Here is an 8,144-nt window from a genome sequence, read left to right on the forward strand (position 1 = left end):
GATGCTTCTCTTTGGCGGGAAACATTTTCGGATTCACAACAAATCAAAATTTACAACACAAAAAACAGTACTACTACTACTAACGCTCCGTTTGGTACACGGAATTGAAATTGGAATTGAAATTCTATGGAATTGAATTGGAAGGAATTATAATTCAATTCCAAATTTTATGTTTGGTAAAGTGAAGTAATTGATATGAAATTGAATTTGAATAATTTGTGTACACACTATACACAAAATACGCACACACATTTCACACAAAATACACATTCTATACACACATATACACACTTCACACACACCGCACACACTACACACACTACACAAATTTCACACACTTCACACACTACACAAATTTCACACATTTCCTGCACTACGCACGTTTCACACACTACACAAATTTCACAGACTTCACACTTTATACACATTTTACACATTTCAAGCATCAGATTTTTGGAATTTTTTTCAATTTTAGATTATTTTTTCGATCTGAATAAAAAAACTGAAATTTTCCAAAAGTTTAAACTGAACCAAATTTGAAATTTTAGTTTGTGAATAGTGTGTGTATTTTGGGTATAGTGTATATTTTGTGTAAAATTTGTGTCGTTTGTGTATTTTGTGTGTAATCTGTGTAGTATGTGTATAGTGTATGTAGCGTGTGTATTTCGTGTAGTGTGTGTATAGTGTGAAATTTGTGTAGTGTGTGAATTATGTGATATGTGTGTAGTGTTTGAAATGTGTGTAGTGTGTGAAATTTGTGCAGTGTGTGAAATGTGTGTAGTGTGTGTATAGTGTGAAATTTGTGTAGTGTGTAAATTGTGTGTAGTGCGAGAAATGTGTGAAATTTGTGTAGTGTGTGTAGTGTGTAGTGTGTGAAATGTGTGTAGTGCAGGAAATGTGTGTAGTGTGTGTATAGTGTAAAATGTGTGAAATTTGTGTAGTGTGTGAATTGTGTGATATATGTGTAGTGTGTGTAGTGTTTGAAATGTGTGTGGTGTGTGAAATTTGTGTAGTGTGAGTAGTGGAGTAGTGTGTGTAGTATGTGTAGTGTGTGAAATTTGTTTAGTGTATGTAGTGTTTGAAATGTGTGTAGTGTGAGAAATGTGTGAAATTTGTGTAGTGTGTGAAATGTGTGTAGTGTGTGTAGTGTTTGAAATGTTTGTAGTGTGTGAAATGGGTGAAATTTGTGTAGTGTGTGAAATATGTGTAGTGTGTGCAGGGTGTGAAATGTGTGTATTGTGTTAAATTTGTGTAATGTGTGAATGTGTAGTGTGTAGTGTGTGTGAAATGTGTGTAATGTGTGAAGTGTGTGAAATGTGTGTAATGTGTGAAGTGTGTGAAATGTGTGTAGTGTATGTGAAATGTGCGTAGTTGGTAGTGAAACTATCTAATTTTATGACTATTTGGAATTCCAATTTTCTACTTTTGATATGGAATTCAAATCGTGGAATTGAAAATTTTGGAACTATAATTCAATTATAATTTTATACATTTTTGTGATACCAAACAATGAAATTGGAATTGGAATTGTAGCCTCCAATTCCAATTTCATAGCTCTAATTCCATATTCCCAAACACACCCTAAATCTATTTTCTAATAGTATTCTATTTATTTTTTGCAATATAGTGGAGTACTACTAGTACTGTATTCTTTTTCTGTCTGACGTTTTATTGTTTACTCTATCTCTATGTAGGAGTATTTAACTTCAATTAATAATGTTTCAGTTAATTTTCCTATTTTCCACTCATTCTACTTTACAAATTTTACTATGTAGAGTTGTAGACCAATACCATGATTACTGGTAGTGGATGAGGGAGTATAATTTTGTAATAAACATAAATTCAAATTTTCAGTTGGTAAATTCTTTAGTGGATAAAATTTTGTTTTATGTTATGGGAGCTTTGTTGCATTCGAGCATCTAACTTTATGATTAATTCAAATAGATAAGTTTCACGTGGTGAACAAAATAAATTGTTTTAATAGTAAAACTGTGACTTAGAGAGTTGGCGTTCTACGTTATTGTTTCATTTATGCCCTATGGCGGATCCAGAAAATGAAGCAAGTGGGGTCGGATATAGTTAAAAATTTAATAATAAATATAATATTTAAATAATTATTTAAAATTATTATATTTTAATAGTCATATTCTGTGAGGGATAGTTAATTTTCAGAATATCCGTATGTGAAAGTGTAAAACAACAATTTTAAAATTCTTAGAACCAAACATTTTAATAGTAATAGTTTTAAAATATTACTCCCCCGTCCCACAAGAATATGCACTCTTTCTTTTTTAGTCCGTCCCATATGAATATGCACTTTCTAATTTTGATAAGTCATTTTTCTTTAATGAGGTGAGATTCATTCTCTACTAACAATCATTTAATTACTTTTTTTTTCCACATCTCTCTTACTTTACCAACTTTATATTAAAACCTGTAGTGAACTCAAAATTATATTCTTTGGGAACCTAGGGAATAATAAATAAAATATAAATATAATGAAACTTGAAACGAAAAATACAAAAAATAGTTATGCTTAATAAATCCACAATGAGCCAACCTATTTAATTAGTTGCCCACTAATGGCCCAACTTAATTGCACAAAATAGGCCCAAAGGTCGTCTCCTTCAGCCTTCCAACACAGTTTCTGCAACCCCTTTCCTATACCTCTCATCTCTCCTCTTATTTTTAGAAAAAAAGGCAGAAGGTTTCGGGTGGAGTTGAAGCTACCGTGGGGTCGGAGACGGAGCTGTGCTGGGTCAAAGGTCGAAAATGAAGTATTCCGGCAGCACTCGGTGGACCGCCGGTGGGGTCGGTAAACCCCACGCGACCCCACCTGGGTCCGCCGCTGCCCATAAATATATAAATATAGAAGTAAGGTTATTATTACTGAAATATTTTATTGAGATCCAACAGGGTAAAATGGGTAAAATGAGATGATTATTGGTGGATAGATGGAGCATAAATATAAAGACTATTGTGCAACATACAATTTTCATAACTTAGCTTTGTTATGAATGAAATTAATTTATAATTAAAATAGGGATCTCTTAATATAGCATTATGGTCTCTATAACGTATAAATACGTCAACAGATTACATAACTATTGACAGAGAAGTTAAAACAAGAAACGAGATTCTCTAAAGAACAGTAATATTTAGAAGACGATTTGCTCACTTCAGATTCTTTAAACAACAATATGAAAAAAAATATCAAACTTCATATTCTCCAAATGATGACATAAATATAAGTATGTTTTGATAGTTTGTCAAGATGTATTTCATATTGAATTGTAATTTAATTGTTTTTTGTCATTATATATGTTGATAATTATTTTTAATTTGAAAGATGTATTTCATATTGAAGTTTAGTATTTCAATTTTTTGTTATTACATTGATATTCATTCCAATTCATATGGAATGACTTATGTATGCAAATGGTAAGCTATATGGAATGGAAATACATTGACTCGAACATGGAAAGAGATCTCTAATTGCGTGTGTATTGCCTTTGAATTCTCTTGATTTATTCACTTGATATTGCTAACACTATCTCTCAAGTTAAATAATGAGATTAACAAATACTTCCTTTGTCCGTGAATAGGAATCCCGTTTTTCTATTTTAGTCTATATGCGAATAGGAGTCCTGGTTCACTTTTACCATAAATGGTAATAGGGTCCCACGTTCCACTAACTCATTCCACTCACATTTCATTTAAGGCCATCAGCAATGTTGTCTCTTATCCGTCTCTTAACCGTCTCATCTCTTAACTATTCATGGGCATCACTGTACTTTTCACTTCTTCACTTAACTAAGAGACATCACCTGCAACCCTCCGTCTCTTATCCGTCTCTTAACCATCTCACCCATTAACTATTCATTCAATTTCATTTTTTATTTTTATTTCCAACAAATTCAATTAATAAAAACACACTTCATTAAATAAAATAAAATTACAACTTAAAATTCTAAAAAATTAAAAAAACATAATTGAAAATCCTAAAAGAATGAAAAATACATAATTTAATTTCTTCCGCTCACTCTCTCTAAATTCAAAATCTCAAAGCTAAAAGAAGCAGAAGAAAAATCATGTGCGTCTACCGGTTGCCAAATTTTGCCCAAATGTGCTCCATTAGATCATCTTGGAGTTGGGCGTGGGCGGTAGAATCACGTGTCCTTGCCCGAATAGACAACCGATCTTGCATAGACGGATGCACTCCACTGCGAGGCGGACTACTTGCGGTAGAGCTTCCGGGGGTTTCAGGGTCGAACCAATTTCCTGCCTCAGGGCCTTCATCGGCGACAATCATGTTGTGCAAGATTATGCATGTATACATAATGTCGACCTATTCTCCATAAACCACGTACGAGCCGGGGCTTTGATAATGTTGAAGCGCGCTTGGAGAACCCCGAACGCCCTCTCCACATCCTTGCGAGCAGCCTCTTGCTTCTGCGCAAAAAGAGCATGTTTTTCATTCACCGGCCTGTTGAACGTCTTCACGAAGGTTGGCCACTTCGGGTAGATGCCGTCGGAAAGATAGTACCCCATATTATACCACCGGTTGTTAGCGATGAAGTTGATGGCCGACGCTTTACCATCCAAAACTTCGGCGAAGAGGTCGGATTGGTTCAGCACATTGACATCGTTGTTCGATCCGGGGACCCCGAAGTACGCATGCCAAATCCATAGCCGGTAGTCGGCAACGGCCTCGAGTATAACGGTGGGGTGGGTGCCTTTGTGGCCACTCGTGTATGACCCCCTCTACACCACAAGGCAATTCTTCCATTGCCAATGCATGCAATCGACGTTGCCAAGCATCCCGGGAAATCCGTGCACTTCTTCGTGAAGGTGGAGCAGAAACTGACAATCTGTCGTGCTTGGCTTCCAGAGAAATTCATCGGTGAAGACTGCCCGGACGCCTTTGCAGAAGTTCATCAAGCACATTCTCCCAGTACATTTCTGCAGCGTCGTGTGGCTGGGACGGCCGACAGCGTCGAACCTTTCTTGGAAGAACTCTTCCCGGACTGCGAATGTATTTGCGATGTGCAGAAATAGGCCTCTCCCCATACCGGGTTATCACAGAAGTAGTCGCCTACTAACCTTGTGACTGCTTCCTCCCGGTTACGATGGATGTAAGTCCGGGATCGTCGTTGGGGCGGTGCGGCTTCCTCCGCCTCCCTACGTCGATCTTCTTCAAGCGATTCTTCCATTATTCGACGCATTTGCTCAAATGGATCCATGAATGGATTAAATTTGGGAGAAGAATAAAAGAGATGATTTGAGATGAAAATTGGAGAGGAAAGAGAGATGATTTGAGAAGAATAGATGTGTGTTTGTGTGTGTGAAAGAGGAGTATTTATAGAATAAAAAAAGAAAAAAAATAAAAAAATTATAAAATGACCGTTGAACGGTCATATTACCGTTTTTTAATTTTTATTTATTATTATTTTTTTATTAAATTCGAATTAAAAAAATTATTTATTGCGTCAGCATGACGAAGCCCACTCGCGGGCCGGCGAGTGGGCGTCACGCGTGGCGCCTGCGAGCGCCACTTGGCAAGCTGGCGCGCCAGCCGTCTCGGTGAGACGGGCATCTCGGCGAGACAGGGATGAAACGAGACGCTGCAACGCATCTCGCGTCCATCTCGTCTCAGAGGGACGAGATAAGAGACACCCGCGGGACGCATTGCGGGTGCTCTAAAACTAATGTGTACAAGTGGGACTCATATTCCACTAACTTTTTTCCACCTACTTTTGTTAACATTTCTTAAAACTTGTGCCGCCCATAAATGAGACTCCTAATGGAGGATGGAGGGAATACTTAACTTGTCAAGAACTTCAGTAAAATTTATTGAGTCCACACATTTTGCTAAAATATCAAGTTGAGTTGATATTCAAGATGTACAAAGAGAATCCACGATTCCAGCTTCAATTTTATCTTTGATGAAATATCTTTCCACTTTAACATGTTTAGTTCATTTATGTTGAACCATATTTTCAGATATACTTATTGCAGCTTTATTGTCACGTAAGGGCATCCGCAGTGGTGCGGATGTCCGGGCTGACATCCCCGCGGACATCCCAAAAACACCTCCTGCCACGTCATATGGACATGTAACGCCCGTACTTTTTAAGTACTAATGTTACAATAGCTATCTTAATCTTTGTTGGAAATGGGAACGATGAAATTAATTAAAGTTTTCCGTGAACTTTGAATAAATAAAGAGTTATGCGAAAAGTAAAAGTTGGGCTTCTCAATTAAATAAAGTCCAATGTTTTATTTTACTATATGGCTTTGGAGCTATTAAATTAAAAGGGATATCTTTGGGCCTAATTCATTCATAGGAATTGTTGGTGCAAGCCCAAATTCTTCTTTCTTCTTTCTTCCCCTGCGCCGGTTCCTTCTTCATGGAGACCCTCCATCATTCGAACCTTCCACCTTCCTCATTCAATCCTACATCTAAAGGTCACACATTTAATACATTAGTTCCTTCATTTATCTCCTCCCTAACATCACAATAACAATCATTCACAATCTGAAATTGTTAGCAAAGCAATTGAAAAAAAAGACGGCAGAGAAAGAGCATTTGGTTTCCAAATTCCTATCACCACAACTCTCGATAGATCGAGGAACTGCCAAAGTTTTCGTTCAACACTCTTTCCAATCGGTTGAGGTATAATTCCTTCCCATTCAATCTCTTTTTCTTCTTTAATGGCATGGTATGCAATCAACAAACTATAGAATAAATCTAGAAAGAATAAAACTAAAATACACGAACCTATCTTCGGGGCTGTCGGGGGCTGTTCGGCGCTTTCGGGGTGAATCTGGGTTGTTTCGGAGTGGTTCGGGGACTCCTTGGGGCGTCTCGGGGTGAGTTCGGACAGCTGCGGGCCTGTTCGAACGTTTGCGGGGCTGTTTCGTGCGTCGACAGCAATCTCCGGCGAGGAGACTGCACTGCAGCGGCAGGAATTACTGCAGGGAGGGCCGAGGACGACGGCGCTGCGTCTTCTCCCGGCGAGCAGCGGCCGGCGACGGTGGCTGAGAAGTTAGAGAAGCCGACGGCGGCGGATTCGTGGCAGCAGCGGTGACCTCCGATTTGGGGAGAGGCGACGGAATTAGAGGAAGAAGAAGATTGGGGAATTTTGGAAGAAGAGAACAGAGGAAGAAGAATATGGGGTTGTTTTCAATTTGAGGATTTGGTGAAGGAGATGAAATGAGGGAGAAAGAGTTTGACCGATGATGGAAGGGAGTAATGGAGTTTGATTTTTTTTGGGCCTCCTTCTTATTTTTGTTGATGGGCTCACTTTTTTTAAATGGAGGAATAAGGTTGGTTGGGTTTTTAAATTACTTTGGGCTCAAAAATTGAATAACTTGGGTTGTGTTAAATTAAATAATCGTTGGTCCGGTGAATAACTTAATTGTGGGAAATTATTTAATTTATTCTCAGAATAATTCGATGTACAAATAAATTACCCCAAGTTTCGAAATGAATATAATTGCGAAGAGAAATAGTTGCGATAATTTAATTATGCGCTTAAATAATTTTTGGAAATTTATTCCGACACCATGGAAAATACAAAGAGCTAACGGAGGAAGTATAGGTGTACGCGGCCGACCGGCGTCGCCCGCGACGCCTTAGGCGGCCGTCGAATAATCAAGAATGCACGAAAACCGAGAAAACGAGATAAAAGACTTTAATTAGAGTGCATGCAGTCTAAATGTTGTCGTTATTGAGATTGATGTGTACTTTAATTGTTTTTCGAAAAGGTGGTTCGCACGCTCGTTAAAGTCGGATCGAGAAGTTTTAAAAAGAGATTTCTAAGCTATTGAGGTGGGCTTTATTACTTAAACTCCTTTATTTGCAATGATATATAAATGGTGAGATAAGGGTGGTTTAAATGTTATGTCATGCCGTATTTTATGTTTTAAATTTCCTATCTAATAGGATAATGTCCTACTAGACTTTGATGGTTAACGAATTCGGGTCTGACTAGGGAGTGAGTCCCTACTCAGACTAGTGCACTGATGGGGATCGTGAGCCGTCCTTTGTGGTCGGCCGGTCCAGTGATCGAGTTTGTGGCCACATTCTCGTTTCACATGATGGTTCAGATATGGTACATGATGGGGGATGATGATGATGG

General features: G+C 38.0%; 1 long non-coding RNA gene across 1 annotated transcript; it reads right to left on the reverse strand.

Annotated features, from left to right (window-relative positions):
* Positions 1-6,229: 6,229 nt before the first annotated feature.
* LOC121794051 lies at positions 6,230-7,231 on the reverse strand. The gene is made up of 2 exons (XR_006049223.1): positions 6,782-7,231; positions 6,230-6,462 (listed from the first exon to the last, which is right to left on the reverse strand). It is a non-coding gene; the product is annotated as an uncharacterized LOC121794051 (long non-coding RNA).
* Positions 7,232-8,144: the final 913 nt, after the last annotated feature.

Source organism: Salvia splendens, chromosome 3 (genome assembly GCF_004379255.2).
Source record: "Salvia splendens isolate huo1 chromosome 3, SspV2, whole genome shotgun sequence".
Lineage (NCBI taxonomy): Eukaryota > Viridiplantae > Streptophyta > Magnoliopsida > Lamiales > Lamiaceae > Salvia > Salvia splendens.